The sequence below is a fragment of the Talpa europaea genome, assembly GCF_964194135.1.
Source record: "Talpa europaea genome assembly, chromosome: 4".
Classification (NCBI taxonomy): domain Eukaryota; kingdom Metazoa; phylum Chordata; class Mammalia; order Eulipotyphla; family Talpidae; genus Talpa; species Talpa europaea.
In genome coordinates this window covers 88,134,250-88,154,306 of record NC_140070.1, presented here as the reverse complement: position 1 = coordinate 88,154,306, position 20,057 = coordinate 88,134,250, and positions in this window count along the sequence as shown.

The window sequence follows — 20,057 nt, the reverse complement described above, 5'->3', positions numbered from 1 at the left end:
ATATATGGTAAATGCCAAAAAAGAGGTAAAAAGGATGAGACCCGCTTGACCTCAATTGATGGAAATCGCCTGTGTACTAGGACATAGGGCAAGCTGAAGAGAGGACCTGGGAAATTCCAGATGTTCTGAATTTCTTCTCAATAGGGTTTTGGATGACTGTTAATGATTATATTAATCCCTTTCTAGTGGATTTTTCATCAAAATAATATGATACACTCCAAGTTTAAGGTTTCGCTCCAGTCTACAGCTGGCAATATTCCTGAGCAGACATAGTTAATGCCCAACAGCTGAACGTATTTGGATTGGTATTCAAAAATATTCATGGTGCCAAATGTGAGAAGCACTGATATTCATGCCACTCATCAAATGAGCAAATTAGTTATTTAATTTTTCCAGCCCTCAGAATCACAGCACCCTCATATCCTCTGTGCCAAAAAGAAAAATAGTGATATCTAGAGAAGTGAGATAAAATCAGAACATGTCATCAGGCACAGAGAACTAGACTGTGGGCATTAATACTTCTTTCTCAGCTTGGCGGGTTCACCTTAATGAAAATACCAGCACAGCAAGCAGTTTCATCCTGGCTTCTGGGAAAATAGAATGCTGCAGGATCCTAATGTTTTTAACATGATCTATCAGCTTTCCATAGTGCAAGGTGTCACGAGAGAAATGAACTAGAAGATGGAAGCATTCACAAAGGACAAAAATGAAATAATGATAGGTGATAGGGGAGCCCAAATTGGGAATGTAAAGAAAAGAAAAATAAGACACCTAAGAAATAAACCATATACACACATATGCACATCTCTTTTCCACACAAAACTTGTGTGTGTGCTCGTGTGTGTGTGCATGTGTGTGTTTTGCTAGTGTGATTGGTGGTGTTATTTTTTAGTGCTAATGGAGAAATAACCAGAAGCTTTTTCTTTCTACTAAAGCTATTCCCCAAGCAGCAAATTAAATATATAGAGAGAAGAAAGCGAACTAAATATGTCTTTTACGGAGCCAGAAAGGGGCAGGGAAGTAGGGCAGCAGGTTGACCAAATCAAAAACTAACTAACATGGAATTGAAGTGGGACTGAGTAAGGAAACTACAAATAAGTGAAATGGGAGAAATTGAAATGGCCTGAGATGAAGAAGAATTAAAAATTCAAGCAATGTAGGAATCCAACAGAGAAAAATGAGTATAGTGATTAGATGTAAGTGAGGGCTCTGATATCTAAATGTGTTGGTGTGTTTTGCCATTATTTTTCTTTTCTTTTTTTTCAAGTTTTTTTAATTTATTTTTTATTTATACAAGTGCTGGGGTACAGGCCAGAGGCAAGGGAAGGTGAGAATATTCCCCAGAGACAGAGCGGGGAACAGAACAGGCAGACTGACAAAATACACTGCTGAGGGGAGCAGCAGGCGCGGCAGGAGAGGTCTGCTGTGCCATGTGGGACCCTCGCCAGCCAGCCGGGATCAAACACACGCTGTACAGGCTGCAAAAATCTTCACAGTGCTGTGCTCAACTACCTGCGCCATCGGGGAGGCCCCTACCATTATTTTTCATACAAAGGCTTTATCAAATTAAAATAACTAAGTTTAATCACAACCTTCACTTATTAAGTGGTAGGAGTTTTTCAGATCATATTTCATAAGAGACAGTGGATGAAGTTATTACCATTATAGAAATTTAACCACCCTTAGTACCTATAACATGGATCATTTTAGATTAGAATGTGGAGAGCAGAGCAACAGAGTGGGCTTACTGAAGAACACGGAGAGGGATAAGTGGATTCTGTTTCCAAAGCAAACTTGAATCTAAACAACTGAGTTAACACATTAACATAAATGGCTTTTGTATGTTTCAAGTAAAATGGGAAAAATTAGTAAATATCTCACTTTCTCTAATGTTTGGATGGCAAAGAAAGCTTATGTTCATTTTCTGTGAAGATATTAAAACATGGAAATTAACAGTGAACCTGTGAGAAAATTAGTTTATTTCTCCACGAAATCTATATTTGAGAAAGCACAGCGCTGTAGGGTGGAAGGGGGATAGAGATGAACAAACCTGTGTTAGAATTCTAGCTCTTTCCTTACTCATGGCTTCTGAGAGGTAATCTATTTGAACCATCGAATCCCTTTTTACAGAATGAAGACACTAACATCTATTTATACAAGAGTATTCTAAGATGTGAATACAAATAATTTGTTCATTTAATAAACACTTTTGTACTCTGTAAACAGCATAGGTCAAACACTAGTGCAAGCACTGAAGGCTCAGAGGTAAACAAGCACACAAGATCCCTGGCCCCCAAAAACATTCTGGAGGACAATATAATATATTCACAGATTCTCAACACTGCAGTCAGTATTTTCCTTCTTAAAGGAATAAGAAATGTACTCAGGGTAAGAGGAGAGAGAACCCCCTGTCCACACCATAAACTGTCATCTGCACACAGGTGGGTTTTTGCTAAACGGAAAACAAATGTTGACGATTTGGCACAAATTGCACTATTTTGACACATGTACAGATAAATTTGACAGAGAAGAAAGCTAGCTGATGAAATAGGTAAATGGTTTTATATGTATGTATGTTATTTCTGTAAAAACCTGTTCTAAAAGCCCCATTACATATTCAACAAATTTCCTAAATTGAAGAAGTAGATACATATTGTGTTATTGCTCCCTGTAGATGCACGGTGAGTATCAAGAGATTTTTCAGTATAATAAAAACAAAATCAAACTCCTCTCTGGGCTGATTAGTAGGTTGCAGTTTTTAGTTCATTGTAGTAGTAGAAATTTGATTTATTCAATAATGAAGTCACAGTCCATGCTCCTCAAGGTGCTAAATCTAGGGAAAATGTCTTCTCTCACCACACAACTGTGGGAGTGGTGAAAAGCAAAGAAAATTGGAAAGTGAGGATAGCTTTCTCTCTGTTTTAAGAAGCCTCTGGCATTTAACTCCAGATTCTTGGGATGTTGTGTTCTGGACAGGTAAGGCCCAAACTAATTACTTCATTCCGAAGAAGAGCCTCTGCAGAAACCCTGTGTAAATGCTGCAAAGCTTTCTTCCTTCTTTTCCGAGATTCTGTTTAGGTTGTTCTATTACAGTGACAGCTCTTTTGAGCTAGCCTCCAGTTCCAGAGACTATCTCTAAGCTGAGGAATTACAGCAACTCACAAGGAAACCATTGTTCAACACTGAAGAAATTAAAAATCCTGTTAGTGCAGATCTCTCCCTCACAGCAGCAGTCCCGTCTCTCTTTAGGGTGGCAAGAACCCAAGTGGAATTACTCACTGAATTCTAAGAGCATGCATGCATTTTTCTGACATTCTGAAGAGTTGCAATGAAGCAAGCTTAGAGAATAAATGTTAAATAACCATTCTCTAAGGAAGTGAAATAAGAGTCAGATGGGGTTAAGGAGGTAAGGAGAATGAAGAAAGTTCTTTAGAGGGATGTGTTCCTAGAATACTCAAAAGACTGTTCTCTGATATTAGTGAAAATGAAGCTATATGATAATGAGAAATAGGCATGCATTAATTTTAGGAAATGATACACCAAAAAGAAAATAGACATAAATTCAATTTATTAGGGTAATGGAAATGTTTGCTTTTTTCTTTCATATTTTGCTTTTGGTATGTTCTCTTTTTTCTAAAATGGTAATGTATAAATCAGATCAATAAATGAGCATATTTTAAAATAAAAGTGTAAGGTATCATGAGTTTTCTCTATTCCACTACTACATATCAGGCATCTCTCCTTTGTCAGCCCCTGGTGATGTAATTCATTTCAATTGATCCACTAAATCCTCATTAAACTCAGTACCTCATTATCTCTACATATGAGGGAGGCAGGGCTGGAAATCACAGAAGTCAATAAACTAGGATAAAAAAGGGGGAGTAGGGCCTCCCTGGTGGCACAAGGGGTTAACTCTCAGCACTATGAAGAAATCTGCAGCCACTGCAGCACAAGTTCGATTCCTGGCTGGCCTGGGAACTAACCCCCATGGCACAGCAGACCTCTCCTGTCTTGCCTGCTGCTCCCCTTAGCAGTGTATTTCAGTCATTCCTCCTGTTCTCCTCCCCACTCTGTCTCTGGTGAATCCTCTCACCTCCCTACCTCTGACCTGTTCCCCAGTTCTTATATATATAAATAAATAAATATTTTTTAAAAGGAGGGGTAATTTATTTAGTAGCAGTATAGGAGATATGTTTTAGACCCAAAACCAAGTATAGCAGTAGACTTCAATAGAAATGGAGCAAGTGACTAGAACTAAAGTCATTCTCTCAAATCTCTCTGAGGTTGTTGGTCCAAAATTTATTTCTGTATCCAAATGCAAACATGACATAATAAATCCAGCTGGCTCCTCAGTCTCTATACTTGGATTCCCATAAGCATCTTCTGGCTTGCACACCTGAGACTCAGTTCTTGATAGCCATCCCTCAAATCTGCTCCCCCTTCTTTCCAATCTCAAATTACAGCATCTTACCTACCCCAGTGCTCAGACCATACACTGAAAGGTCACTGGCACCAACTTCTCCTTTATCCCAACATCAAGTGTCTTCTTCTATTACCTCTCCAGCGTCCCACTGTAGCCCAAACTATTCTCTTATCTGCTAGAGTATTGCAAAGCCTACTTCTTCCCTTGCCCTACTCCAGTTCCTTTCGCTTAAAGCCTATAGTGTCTTTTTAAGGCTCACAATTTAATCACAATTAAAATAAAATCCAATGGCCTTTATTTTTTTTAAAGATTTATTTATTTATTTATACAAGCACTGGGTACAGTCAGAAGCGCGGGAGGGTGAGAGAATTCACCAGAGCCAGAGCAGGGAGCAGAGCAGGCAGAAGGACCGAAGTCCACTGCTGAGGGGAGCAGCGGGCGGCAGGAGAGGTCTGCGCGCCATGTGGGACCCTTGCCTGCGGCTGGGGATTGAACCATCACTGCAGAGGCTGCAGGCAGCTTCGCAACCCAGCGCTCAACCGCTGCGCCACCGGAGAGGCCCACACTTGTTTCTTCATCTTAAAATGTTATTTGCTCGGATATTTGAATAATTAGCTTTTCCTTATTATTTGGGTCTCATCTAGTGATCCCATTTTAAAAGAGAACTTCTTTGATCACCTAAATGTGTTATTTCTTTCACCCCCACAAGCAATTTCTGTTTCATTACTTTATTTTCTTCTTAATGTCTGAAATCTCTGTCCTATTAGAATATAAATTCTATGAGGAAACTTCATTTTATTCACTATTACATCCTCTATGCTGAGAAGAATGACAAGAACACACTAAGGGTTCAAAAGAAACTGAAAATGAAGAGATTATTGAAAATCAAATGAACAATATAATGGAGAGGCAGAAAAACAATGACCTGTCCTACAATTTGTGAGGAATGCCATACTCAATTCTAGACCAGTTTATTAAATTTATTAAAGATACCTTACTTTGGGAAATTGTATCAAGTTTATTTGACATCAAATGCCCACAAGAAGAAAGTGAAATACCAGGTAAAAAAGACTAAAACATAACCCCAAATTTAAAATACAAAAAGAAAAAGAAACTGAAGTCTTCTGTCACTTTCAGCTTCTCCCTCATATTATTTCAAAAGTCAGAATCCTGCTTTTTTTGCTGAACTGTGTAGTTTGGCCACAGATGTGCAGAGATTTCAGGGCATAGATTTCAACAGCTGCAATTCAATATAGCATTTTACTGATTTCTTGCTCTGGATTTTAGCAATTTCAGAATTTAAGATAGCTTACAGGAAGATAGAGCTTTTTATGAGGTTTTTATATTTGCAGTGCTGTACTGTTCTACTTCAGGCTGGCAACACGCCTTTCCTGTAAGACTCAATTCTGTGTGTGCCAAGAAAATAAGGGAGACAGTTTATTAAGTGGTTAGCCTCCCATAAGTAAGACTATTATGTGAATTGTCTTCAAATGAGGGAATTTTCATTGTCCCTAATGTTCCACATATTTTCTCAGGGGTCTGTTATTTATAATCTCACTATCTGATAAATTTCTGTCAAGTTATCATTTGGTAGCAAAGTATAAAAACTCACCTATCTTAGCAAATCAGAAAATGTAGCAGAATACCAGAGAGTAGCCAAGCTTCCCAAAGGGTACAGTAGAATCAAAGAGTAGAATCAACTGGAAACCAGGATTACTTCTTAGTTTTATTTCTCTCTTCAAGTCTGTGTTGGCCTCACTCCTTTTCAACAGTGACTTATTTTCTGATTGTTCAGTTAACATAGAAAAGACTAACTACATGGGGTCCCTGCTGGCTACCCTCTTGTAATTTATTTTTTTTAAGATTTATTTATTTATTTATACAAACACTGGGTACAGTCAGAAGTGTGGGAGGGTGAGAGAATTCACCAGAGCCAGAGCAGGGAACAGAACAGGCAGGCTGATGAAATACACTGCTATACCCTCTTGTAATTTAATTGCCAACACAGACTGACTCAATTCTGAGTTCAAATACCAAGATCCTAGAGAGGGAAATGTATTATCTGCGCTTGGATCATGACTATATTTCTACTCCAAAGGCTACATTATGGGGTCACCTGGACTACTGCCTACTTAGCTGTTGTTTTGAGAACATACCATTCTAAAAAGAGTGAAAACCTAAAAAGTTTCTTTAAGAAGGTAAGGTGAAGACAGGGAGGTGATGAAACCCAAAATTCTTTCTGTGATAGGTACAATACCAGAATGAAGGAAATCTAACCTATTGACTGATTATTGTTTCCCTAGAACACTTCAATTATCAGTGACAACATATTTCTTCTTGCCAGTTGAATCCCCAAGATCAAAAATTATGCATTATATTACATACAGAAACTCCAAAACATAGGGGATTCATAAATGAATGAACTATAATTATCACACAAGTAATACAGAAATAGCTATAAGATAGAAAATTATAAGCCAGAAGTAAAGGGGAAGAATCATGGAGCTGTGTCTTAAAGAATGGACGTTCAACAGATATTGGTATCTGAGAGAAGAAACTTGCAGAAATAACATTTTAGGAAAAATCTCCAAAGCATGCAAATAATCCTTGAATTTCTAAATTAGCTTGATTTTACTCATTAAGGAACGGGAAACCATTCTGGGACCTTGTACAATTTATACTATTTTAATTTACTAATTGTTCTCTGAGACTCATCTCTCCAATCTGCTAGAACAACACTACAATAATGATGACAGATGTGTTGGAGATGGGCAGGATACACAAATGAGATGTGAAAGATGCTAATGACAAATTTCACATTATTTACACTAAGATTTTCCAAATACTTTCCATCTGTACAGCTTTAAACCTTTCTCCAAAATAATATGTTCATACTTATGTCTTTTTAGCTAAAGAAGAAAATAAAAATGGAAGCTTATACCCTACATTAATAGAAGAAATGGGCCTCCCTGGTGGCAGAGGGGATTGAGCACAGCACTGTGAGGTTGTCCACAGTCTCTTCAGTGCAAGTTCAATCCCCAGCCAGCAAGGGAGCTACCCACATGGCACAGCAGACCTCTCCTGTCTTGCCCACTGCTCCCCTCAGCAGTGTATTTCAGTAGATCTGCCTGTTCTGCTCCCCACTCTGTCTCTGTTGAATCCTCTCACACCCTCCCCACCCCCACACCTCTGACCTTGTCCCAGTTCTTGTATGCATAAATAAATAAATCTTAAAAAAAAATAGAAGTCGGGCCTCCCCGGTGGCACAGCAGTTGAGCACTGGGCTGCAAAGCTGCCCGCAGCCTCTGCAGCACTAGTTCAATCCCCAGCCTCTGGGCGAGGGTCCCACATGGCACAACAGACCTCTCCTGCCGCCCGCCGCTCCCCTCAGCAGTGTATTTCGTCAGTCTGCCTGTTCTGCTCCCCGGCTCTGTCTCTGGTGAATTCTCTCACCCTCCCGTGCTTCTGACTGTACCCAGTGCTTGTATAAATAAATAAATAAATCTTAAAAAAAAATAACAGAAGTGGGGTTGCGTTTTCATTAACAAGGCAGAGATATTTACAAGAGTCTTTATAATTGGACAGTTCTGCAGAGCTCGGAGATAAGTTGTAGACTTTCTGGGCTATATATATATATATATATATATATATATATATATATATATATATATATATATATATATCACAGAAGTGGGTAAAATGAGCAATCTATTGTTTGCTCCTCAAACAAATGAAGACACAATAAACTACACTTTGAGATGTGCCTATATCTTCAAAAGTAAACTCAGATCATTTAAGGCTATTTAATATTCTAGCAATGTTGTTTGGTTCGAAAAGTCATATTAAAATGTAGTGGCCATTCTTGATTCTTCTATTTACAGTGGTAAATCTACTTGGATTTTGAATGATACAATTTTCTCATTTCAAATATCTAAAGCTGGGTTCCATTATTTATAATTGTTAAGTATTTTAGGCTTAATGTGTTTCCAGGAAAACTTCATTTATGTTTTTCCATTTTATTCTTATAATCATGCTTTAGGGAATGTAAGGTTGACAAAAATATATTGTTCAACCACCAAATAACAGGCATTATAGAAGCTAGTTTAAAAATACACCCATTGCCCTTCATTTGCTTCTGGGGAAGACAGCCACGTAATCAGAAATTTATCAAAGATTATAACGAAAATTAAGGTAGAAATCAGTAGAAGGTATTCTAGAAATCTCTAAGGCACATTTGGAGGGCCTTGTCCAGTGAAGGAAGTAATAATCAGTCTGATTCTGTAATGATGAGAAAAAGGTAGCCAGGCAAAGAGAATAAGATAGGATCCTGGGAAAGCTGGAGCATGAGAGAGTTCAGTGCAAATAGTATCCCCATCTTGGAAATAATCAACAGATGGATTCAAGCACTTAGGAACTCCAGGTCTGGAAGCCATATTTCCTCTATTTTGATACCTCAACTATCCAAGCTCCTTATCTTTTAAACAAAGGGATTTTGTAATTACACACACACACAAATGGAAGGTTGAAATTATCTGATGATGGTAGCCTATAAAGTCTATTAAAAACTGGACTTAAATACTTGAGATGTTTTTAGCATTTCGGTATGAGGTTTATCAAAGTTTACACACTGAATGTGGATTCTCTCATTTAATTTCATAAAAATATTAAGAGGAACATTCCATTATCTTCATTTTATAAATGATACAAAAAGGTTAACAAACTTTCCCAAGATGAAAGCTAACAAAGCAGGAGTGTTAATATTAAATTCAGGAAGCTTAATTCCAGGAGGTGTGCACTTTGGTGCTACATGATGCTGACTACTAGTTCCACCTTAACATTATAATTAGCTTTGTCCAATGACTAGACAATGTGCTGATATATTTTTTAAATGGTATAGTCATTTGCGTTTTTTTCTATGTCTTATATTGTTAGATAATAACACAAGTGTATGCTCCTCTGCATGTTTGAAAGAGTTGCTAGAGCAACAAACATTACAGAAATAAAAGACTACATATGGAAAGGTACATTTACACTGTTGAGAACAGACCCCAGATGAGCATTACTGAGACCAAACTTAGTGAGATTTTTCAGCTTCCAAATTAGGAGGTTCTATAAACATATACAGAAAAAAATGAAGTTACTGATAAGAAAAAGAAAATTGGAATTCTATTAGATTTCTAAACAAAAATATTCTCTAAGGAAAAAACATGTGAGTCAAAAACTTTTCATTCATTCAAACTGTCTTTTTAATATAATAACCACAGACAGTAATTAACATGCATGATCTTAGGATGTAGATCCCAAGAGCCTTCCCTGAAAAACTATAACAGAAAATGGGCTACAGACAACTACAAAATAACTTCAGGAGTCAACCTAAGACTTTCAGTTTAGCAGTAAAGATATTTAACTATGACACCCATATTAGAAGATGTAGACAAATGTACAATATTAAAACAGGAAGACAGTTCTCACCGGAAAGTTACTTTACCAAAACTTGATCTTGAACTTTCAAGTCTCCAGGTATGTGAGACAACAAATTTCTGTTGCTTTTGTCACATACTCTGTGGTATTTTGGTTGTGGCAACCCTAGTAGACTGATAGAAACAATACAACTGAAATTGAGTGAAAAAAGTAAATTTGGCCCCAGGTGAGACTGGTGGAGCCAGTGGGAATACCTCTGTAGAAGATCCGCCTGTATATTAAGATCAATTTAAAAAAAAGGCTTTTTAGATAATATGATGAGATTCATGCTTTTAGAACATTTTAACTGCAGAATGAAAGTAGATCAAAATAAAAAACTCTTGAAAAGATATTGTTGAAGTCAGGAAAGAGAAAATTGTACTTAAGTTTAGGATGTTGGAAACAGATAACCAGAGGCAGAAGATATTTCAGAGATAAAACATAGAAGCTTTAGCAATGAGCTGGCTTTTTTAATATAATATTAATTGAAAGAACCAAATGTAAAATTATACATTCATATTGAATTCAACTAAATGTATAAAGATTAAAAACCACCTAAAGATAACATTCTCATTTTTCTACATTTCAAGAAAATTAAAATGTTGGTATATTATTTTTCTCTTTTTAAAATAAAAATAACATTTTAGTATAACTGCCATAAAAAATACTGCCCTGGTCAGTCATCACAGGTAATTGAAATGTAACTACAGATTTTACTAAGATTTTGTGTAAAATCAGTACAATCAAGAGAGGCCTGACAATAGGAATTATCTCTGACATTTAAATATGCCACAGAGAGCCTATAGTAAAAAGGGTATTCTAATACAGGAAGATGCTCACAGAGCTTAAATCATCAGTAACCAGCTCCCCTGGTTCATTTCCTTGAGAGAGGTGTTTTTATATACACTAGACAAAGATGCATTTTATAAAGTTTTCCAAACCTTCGGAGGCTTGGATTCTTTTATTACCTATGAAATGGGGATCCTCACCCTTTCTCTGTCAAAGTGTTTTGAGGACATGATGAGATAAGTCAGGTCAAATGCTTTGAACAGGGCCTGGCATGTGCTAAGTGCTCAGACTGCCAGGAGGGAGTAGTCGAGATGGAGTGGTTAGTTGTTGTTACTTGTTTTTTGTTGTGACTATATACTGTTATCATCCTTATCATCATATTTCTCTCTACATTTAGATTTTTTTAATGCCTCATATATAGTTAAAAGAAAATGGTTTCCACCCCATTTAGTTACAGGTGCAGGTTTCAGTTGAAAGAAATGATTCATATTGCATGGGACAGAAAACCAGTTGATTGGGATGTTTATATAATTTAATGTAAGTCAGCAATTCTGTTATTGATTGTATAGGCAAAATAGGCAGTATTTGGTACAAACAAGTACAATTATCTGCTAAGATGTTATCTGTTCTTTCTTGAATAAGAATGCTTTTTTAGGACAATTTGGAAAACAAATAAAAAAACCTGAATCTTTGTGAAGTGTTATCCAACTTATCTAGAAAGACTTGAAAACTCAAAAGAACCAGATATAATGTTCAGATTGAGAGAATTTTCCAATGTGACCCTCAAGGAATAGCAAGACACTTAACTAGGCAAAAGTTATTTTTTTTTCTAAGTTATATTCATGAGAAACAGTTTCTTCCTTCATCCCAAATTAGATAATTCATATTGATTATGATTTAAAAGACTATTTTGGGGATCAGAAAATGTTGAAAAATTTTCCATATGAATAAATGATAATAATATTCTAAATTGAAAACAATAACCTACCAAATCATACCAAATACCAACATTCTACTTTTGGATAGTAGGGAAAAGCTATAACTTGAATTATAAATAAACGTACATCTTCTGAGCTTGGCATTATCCTCCTGACTGGTCTTCCTATAGTGGTAATAATGGATGTATCATAATTTGTTTCTTAACATCTATTTTTAGATCCAAGGAAATATTTAGTATCAAAGTTCTGACTTTGTTTATCTGCTCCCTCACCTACTGAGTGCAAGACCAGGAGTTTACTTGATTATTCTGAGCCCAGTTGTCCCATCTATAAAATGAAGAGGGCAACATCTTTTCACATGATTGATATAAGAAGATTTTAATAATCTTAAAATGTTGAAAGTACTTTGCTCATGGCCCAGCACATAGTACAAGGTTATGAAATGTTCATAATCATTTTAAGAACATTTTGTCAGAATAATCTGAAACAATACAGACATACAGTGGGAAAAAAGCATACAATTTCAGATCCTTTCCAGTCTTACAGCCTATCTCTATATGGGTGCAAGAAGAAGAGCTAGCTGGTTATTTTTTTGAAGTATAATTTCTCAATTAGAATGCTCTTAATAGGTAGATGTGATTTGGAAACATATAGAAAGCAGATTTGACTGACAGCTGATTGATATATCCAAAATTAAAACTACAATAAGGCATTTCCAAGTTCAGTGTTTTGTTACTCTTTCTCTTTATTCTTTATTCAATTTAGCTGGAAACGCTTCCAACGTCTATTCAGGGAAAACATTTTGAAAGGAATATTTTAATGAGATCATTTGTGTTCCCAGTGCCTTGCTGAATGACAGGTTATGGAAAGCATAATAAATATTGTTTGAATTGAGAGTATAAAAATGGAAACATTTTATATGCTTATCAGTATCTCTTATTTAGTATGAACTAGAGAATTTCCCAAAGTGTTCCCAAATAAAAAACTTTAAAAGAAAGTAAATTACTACACTATCACCACTCTTGTTTTTTAACACTTTTGGAGATTTTATCCTGTAGTGTTACTTTTCAAGCAACTCTTGCTTCTAGATTTCTTTGAGAGTATTGAAGTTGGCAGACAGAATATTTTTCTCAGCTTTACAATAGCAATGCTCACTCATTTCAAAGAGTTTTTGCACTTTTATCAAGACTTTCTGCACCTACCTAAGAATGTCTATCTAGTTAGCATAATCTCTGTACCTGAAGAAATTGTTCAATCTACAAATGTATTTTCCCCCCATAATTTCCTGGTGCCTGAAAAAGTACTAATAAATGATGACCTCCCATTGTTCCAAATACCAAGTATAAAATGCCATCTCTCTATGCTTGCATTTAGTATTGATTCTTCAAATGGAAAAAGAATCTGTAATAAACACAGGGGAATCAAGAAGGCTTTTAGACTCAGCAGTAGATTCAAGTAGAAAAGGCAGGCCAGAAGTGGTTTTAAACTGCCTGGAAATTAGTGTGTAGTGTAAAGGGCTGGGAATCCATAATTTGTTAGTAAACTTAATTCTTTTTCATGAAAACCGTCAAATCACTAATACGCCAAGCTAGGTTTGATAGTGTTGCTTTTAACAGTTTATAATTTAGTAGTATAGGGTCAGATGACACAATAGTACAAGTCATTTCATGAAGCATTGGCCTCAGATCACCAAAACCCCTTTTTTCTTTCTTGTACCCTTAAATCTGTCCTACAAAAGCTTTCAGCTTGGAAAAACTACTCCATTTCATACAGAGTACATATAAAGGGTATGATCTTAGACTACTGCTGTGGCAGAGGAGACTTTTTTCTTAAAAAGGGCTATTGGGAGGTTAGAATAATTGAATCATTTAGTGGCTGCATCTTTTTAAGTGCTTTCCTGGTTGAGGGGCCAAAATCTATATTAACACCTCTGCCCTTAGCAACATGGTCTTTCAAGTCAAGGAGCTTTGCCCACAAGTCTTCAAAGACTCAATAGAGCTCACTAAATAAATAACAAGCAAGTGTGAATTGTGACAGTCTAATGGATTATGTTGGATCTGAACTGAAAGAAAAAATAAGAGGTGCTGGTACCCATGGTCAGTTATAAACTGTCTCTCTCCTGCCTCCTGGAGTCTGGGGTCATTTACCTCTGTTCCGTTTGAATGAGAATTCCTGTATGTTTTTCCAGATGAGTTGATTGATGTGTGAATGTTAATTTATCAAAGGCATCCTGAAAAATTAACAATATATTGTGTTACTCAAACTCCTTCCCTTTATCTCCACAACTCTCCACATGTGAAAACTAAAACGTTTACAAAAACAGATAAGATCAACAGCACTCAAAAAATGCTCATGCAAAATCTTTAGCTTTAGATGCCTTTTTGGGGAATTTTTAGTATGAGAAAGGCTATATTATAAATTGATTTTCTTCGAAAGCAATGTTTTCTGAACGTGGTAAATTCTTTATCTCTATTTTCTATATTGCCTATTTCTAAACCAGTTATTTCATAACTTCTCTGCTTTCTCTTTTTTATCATGCTTCACTGCAAGATTTATCTTATTTTATGTAATGAATCAATTAATTTCAATGCAGCAACAATGTTTTTTTTTAAAATTTGGAGAAAATTTTTAAAAATTTATTTAGAATATAGAAAGATGATGCAGTAGCTTTCATTTATTGTGCTCATACTATGCAGCAAGTCAGGTACTAGATTAATCACCTTACAAGTACTAAAGATAGCAGCAGTCACTGAATCAGACAGAAAGAGGAATTTAAAAACTGTAGTAGTTCTCACTGCTTGTCAGAGTCAGTCACGTGAACAGATGAAATAGATTTTGATTAAGGTGACATTCGGAAACCCCATGCCTAAATTTCTCTCCTCCCAAAACCTTGAAATTCTACAAATCAAGATCCATTCCCTGGATTCCTTCCTTAGGAATATTTAAGCATAACAACTATCCCAAGTTTAACTAAATTAACATAAATCTCCTCTTTGCTAATTCCTGCTAGATTTCCCTTTTAATGATTCTCTGTCCATGTACTCTTTTGTCTCCTCTAAGTTAATAGCCTGCAAAGAATGTTATAAGGTCCCTGGACTTTTATTTCTAATAAAAGAATTCCCACCCCCAGTATGCCACCAATTTTCCAGAATGGGAAAATACAGGTCTTGCAGAAGAAATTTTTCCTTTGGTACGAAATCGCTGTCTTAAATAGGCAAAATTTATTTGGAAGAATAGCCCAGTGAATTGATTGGAGGAGGAAGCCAGGCCTGGAAAACACAGAATTAATAGTAAATGTACAGAATGAAACTTAGGCCCAGAAAGAGAAGGAAAAAAGTTCACCCAAGATTAAATAACTGGACAAGACATTGACCTATATTAGAATATCAGAAGGGAATGAGGAATTGGAATGTGCTAGTCAGTATATCTTGCTTGAATGGGGTGGGAGAAGGGAGAGGTAAGTGAGGTTGGAGGATTTGCATTTGAGAATTTACAGGAAGATTCTGATTTTGTAAACTTATGTTTTATATGAAGCATCTGGACCATCGATATGGAAACCATCATAAAACAGTCAACTCTAATACATTCTTTGTCTCCAGAGGACGGGAAGAAAGACAAAAATTTGTTGGCAGACTTTATGTGAGTCACATACTTCTTTCCAGAAAAGATTGAGAGCCCTTATTCTACCTCTCGGTAACTGAGAATGGGATCTATGATTTCCCTCTTGGAAATTAGTCTTCTCCCAATTCCCAGACTAACTGACAGACATCTCTCAGATTATGCTTCCACACTAGAACCTTTCTACTCTCAAGAAAACTCTACTCAGCAACTAGACCAGGGTGTTTCAATGAGGTCTAGAGGCTTTGTGAATATACCTGTGCCAATTTTTTTCCACCTAAATTTCCTGACAAGGCTTCTGTTTGTTTCATGTTTTGTTCTGTCTTGGCAAGCCTATTTCTAGGTATCTATAATCCTGATATGGCTCGCCTCCCTAGGTGTGCTTCTATCACCAAATTCAACAGCCAAGGTCATCTCCAATAAGACTGAGTCTCTCCCTCCACTGCTCCATGGTGCTAGACAGGCACATAGACCCCTGGGAGAGCCCTGGACCAGGGAAAGATTTCTCAGGGGTAGGGAGTTTCAATGGGGAGAACTCAAAAGTATAGGCATCTAAGACATTGGTGACTTAAATAACAATAAAAAAAAAGGAGTAGAGGTAGAAAAAAAAATTAGTTTTTAGAAATAACTAGAACTTCAAATGGATTCAGAAATAAAGGCAAATATATGTTGCAGGCTGAATGTTTGCCTCTCTGCTACCTTTTCTTCGTATGTTGAAATCTAATCCTGGGTGCGATGGTATTTGTGTAAGTGTGATAGGCATAAAAAGGGGAGGTTCCAGGTTCCCTGCCCAACCCAAGGAAAGGTAGAACTGAGTAAAAAGCTCAGGAAAGACTGGGAAAAAGATGGAGGAGGAGGAGGAGAGGAGATGAAGAAGACTTGGAGGAAGCACATGGAACAGAGAGATATGTGAAGCAGCAGCTGGGCTTGCTTGCTTCTTGGTCTTGAACTTCTACCAGGGACTTGGGGAACATGGACAGAGACACTTGAAAGAGATAGACATGGGTAAGAGACCTTTGTGGAGGCTGACAATAGAAGCCTTTATTTTGACTTGTATTTTGACTTAGCTGTTTTCCTTCAAGAATTGCCTAGCCCCTTCTGGCCCTTTCCTATAGTTCCCTGCCAGAAGTTTCCTTAGATTTGAGGCAAATTTTCAGACCTCAGTGGCCTCCCTTTGGGTCAACCCTGTTTGACTGAGCATTTACCTATGAGGGGATGTGCTGCAGGAGGCCTTGATGCCCCAGCCAGATAAGACACTGGCAAGCAGCGAAGCCAAAGGGCCTCACACCGTGGGGCCGAAGCCAAAGGGCCTCACACCGTGGGGCCGAAGATTCCTTGTGCCTCACACCGTGAGGTTGAAGATCTAACATTCCTTCACTTTTTGTTCTTAGTTATAAATAAGAAAAAATTTCCCAAAAAGGTATATTAGGCACTATATTATATGCATCAGTATATTGCAAATAAACGGCATGGAAAATTAGAAACTAATTATTAAACAATTTGGCCTACTTGACAATGGAAGACAATTTATTGAATATGCCTGATAAGCATTACAATACAATAATCATAGCAGGTCCTTCTATTTTGTTTTCTCTTGAAGTTTCTTGGGAAAGTTTTTAATATGAAGTTATTTGAGTTAAGGAGTTTCTAGGTAAAAAAAAGTTCTGATAGCTGAACTGCAGCTGGTCTCCGGCTAAAGGTCATGTGAATAGAATAGTCCTTTGATGCTTAGGCTTTAGCTGATAGGGATGCACTGGCGGTTATTCACTATTTTCAATAATTGTCTAAATGAAAAAATAAGTAGCTTTAATGTTAGGTTTGGTTTATTATCTGTTAACCTTGAGAGTTGCTGTCTAGCTGAGACCTGTAGGGGCCACTAGTCTATGGAAAACATAATACACTAATTGTTTATGCTTTACACTTGATAATGTATTTTCTTATTATTATTACTAATAATGAATAAATAAAGACCTGCTAAGTCTCTCGGCAGAAGATATTAGTACCTCACCAAGTGTCAGTGTCTCCTCATTCTACCTCATTCCCCTTCCCCTCAGCCCCAAAGTTTCAGCCCTTTCGTTTTTGCCTAGGCCGTCTCATCCTTTCAGGAACCCCTGGCAAGACGTTTTGCCGGAGGCTGGTCCCCGGCAGGGATGGGTAACTTTGAGTGTTTAATGGGAAACTATTTTAACTATGTTCTTTCTCTTCGCCTCTCTACTGTACACTAATTGTATTAAAGTTCCTTCCAATTGGAAGTTTTACATACTAAGAATATGTTTATCTTTATGCAGCAGGGGATAGAACCCATTTAGAGTAGGTTTGGGGGTCCTGTGAGAAATAAAGTTATACTATTTATAAACTATGTTCATAGTATTTTGTTACAGCAGTTTAAGCTAAGTACAGTTGCCTCTTGAATAGTGGGTTTGAACTATGCATAGAACTGTCCAAGAGATTTTTCACACCATATTTAGAAAGTGTTGCTAATGTGGATTTCTATCTGTCACACAAAGCATTGTACAGAAGGGATGTAGGGGAATGTGGGAGGTAGATTGCTAGAAAAATGATATGCAAGTCCACTTAAATGCAGACTTTTCCAATAAATACAGTGCCATACTATAAGTGTATTGTCTCTTTATGGTTTTCTCAAAAAAAAACCTATTCTCTAGCTTACTTTATTATAAGTATACAATACATGCTATCAGTAAGTCTTCCGGTCAATAGCAGGTTATTGATAAGTTTGGATGACTGAAAAGCTATACATTGATTTTTAACTGTTTTCAATACCGCTAACATCCACATTTCTCAAGAGTTAACAGTGTTTGTAAACAAATGGAAAATGGAATGTTCAAGTACATGGCCCTGGGATATAACTCTGTACCAAGAGGAGAATCTAAGCGGGCTGTACAAATGAACACAAGGGACACATCGATAGTATCTGTGTGGTCTAACAAACATTATCAGAAGTGGTCCCCTTCTCCCCACCAAGAATCATCGGCCCCAGCTACATAAACACTGTCATCTCTGGTGGTGGAGGGGGCTCCGCAACTTACAAAATTTGAATGTCTTACTAGTCTGTAAGACTTAGAATCAAAACAATGTTAACTCACAGACAATGAAAAAGTACAATGTCTCTTGCAACCTAAGTTTCTGGCCTGAGTTCTATTGCTTGGTAAAATCCATGCCAAACTAGATAAAAAATGGAAAATTGTTAATGTGTGGCTCCTCTCAGTAGTATGGAACTTTCCAAGAGATTTTTCACACCATATTTAGAAAGTGTTGCTAATGTGGATTGACAGTTCCTGTCTGTCACACAAAGCATTGTACAGAAGGGATGTAGGGGAATGTGGGAGGTAGACTGCTAGAAAAATGATAGAATATGTTTCAACAAGTTAAGCATTGTGTGTAAGACATGAAGATATTGACCAAAGGAGAGTAACAGAAACCCAACTGAAGAAGCCAACATTTGAGAGTTCATTTAAAAACTGGAAAAAATCTTATAGGCAGTGTGTGCTATCAATATTTAATATTTTCTTTAGCATGTTAGTAAAAAATCATATACTTATATAAGCAAAATTTTTTAAATAAATGAGAAAATAGGTTAGTACTGCTGCAGGCAACTACAGATCTATTTTTTAAAGGAATGACAGTTTTAGCTGTGAGGCCAACTTAGCATGTGTGGAGATTATATAAAAAATCATTAGACATTAGCTTTAATTCAGAAAAGACAGGGTTTTTTTTTTTTTTTTCCATTTGTTTCAGCTGTTTGGTGTATCTGTGGAAAAGTAGATTTTAGCACTGAATGGTTGTAATTTTCCAAAGGAATTTTATAATTTTGTCAAATCAATGTGTCCTTTTATTTCTTTTAATTTATTTTATAAATTTACAACACTTAATATGATTCAGAGGATAGGTTCACACTTCTTTAGCTATGTTACCACACCACGCCCACCAACAAGGAACACACAGTCCTTAACCACAGTCCGTTGTGCCCCTCCCATCTGATAGCCTCAATCTTAAGTCAGATTTCTAGAGCTTGTTTTTGGTTTGGTTTTATGTGACCCTTTATTTTGTCTGCTTATATTTGACATATAAGTGAAGCTGTTATAGAGCAGCCCCGATATTGAACGGGTTCCTGGCTGTGGGTCCTCACCCGCGCGCTTTAAAGGGACTTATTAATACTCCACTACAGGCACACACAAACGGTTAATAAAAGGTTTATTTACAAGAGAAAAGGAAATAAGGAAAATGTACAACTCAGGAGAAAATAGGGAAATAAAGTCTTTAATGCGTCCTACCCGATCCGACGACCTGGAAACCCAAAGTCACTCTCAGAGCTAGCCGGACGCTGCGAGCTGGCAGAGAGCCAAAAATGGGGGGTCCCCCAAAGCCCATGTCTCTGCCTTTATATCCAACTGGGTGCTTAACCCCACCCTCAGGTCCCAGCCACCTTCCCTTTGGTGGTGATAGGATTTGGAGTTCCCAGTGTCTTTGGCTTTGGCCTGGGGTGGGGGTGGAGTCCACAAAGCCTGTATGGAATTAGCTTTAGGACATCCTTTTCCCCCTAACAATTCCAAACCAGCTGCCTTTTATCTTCCTCCCTCTGGTTTATTTCTCTATCTGGTTTATTTCATAATCCCCTCTAGTGCCATCCATGTATTTTTAAAAATCCAAGCCTACATTATGTATTACAGTGGCATATACGTGGAAATCAATGCCCCAGACCCTACATGGCCCAGTGTTTAACTGTAAAGAAGAGGGAAAAGGATGTCAAAGTACCTGACCTTAGGAAATAACTCTGCCCTGAGAGGACAGTGCTCTGGAAAGTTACTGAT